This window comes from Nannospalax galili, unplaced genomic scaffold (genome assembly GCF_000622305.1).
Source record: "Nannospalax galili isolate Female #2095 unplaced genomic scaffold, S.galili_v1.0 scaffold586, whole genome shotgun sequence".
NCBI lineage: Eukaryota > Metazoa > Chordata > Mammalia > Rodentia > Spalacidae > Nannospalax > Nannospalax galili.
In genome coordinates this window covers 1849804-1850591 of record NW_008355363.1, presented here as the reverse complement: position 1 = coordinate 1850591, position 788 = coordinate 1849804, and positions in this window count along the sequence as shown.

Genomic DNA, 788 nt, shown 5'->3' with positions numbered 1-788 from the left:
TTCTATAAATGGGAGGATCCTGATGGAGAGGTTGTCACAATAAGACCCCTGATTACAGATATAGCCACAAATCTCATAGGACAAGACATCCTGGGAGACCTCAATGTAGTTCTTGCCAGTCGATCTGAAGGAGAATGTCTTCAAATAGATGATCATATGAGGTTCCTAAAACAAAAGAACCCCCAATCCTAAAGGCCACTGTTGATTACCAGACTCCCTGCCTCTACTGGATCACCAAGGAACCAGTCTGGGTGGAACAGTGTCCATTACCGAGGGAAAAATTACTCATTTTACAACAACCTGTAGAAGAACAGTTACAACTGGGTCACATTAGGCCCTCCAGGAGCCCATGGAACACCCCAGTCTTTGTAATAAAGAAAAAGACAGGGGCATTGCAACTGCTACAAGACCTCAGAGCCATAAACAAAACCATAAAAATTTGGGGATACCCCAAAGAGGACTGCCCATGGTCTCTGCCCTCCCCCTTAATACTCCCCTGTTAGTCCTAGATATAAAAGACTGCTTTTTCTCCATCTGTTTACACAATAATGATTGCCAACATTTTGCCTTCTCAGTTCCAAAAATTAACAATTCTGGTCCAGCTGATCGATATGAATGGCAAGTTCTGCCACAGGGTATGGCAAATAGTCCTACAATATGCCAGGAGGCTGTTGCAAATGCACTAGCAAGCTTTTTCAAAAAGGGCCTACATGTTTATCATTACATGGATGACCTCTTGGTCTGGCAAGATGAGGATTCCTCTCTAGAAGACCTAAAAGATGCTATGA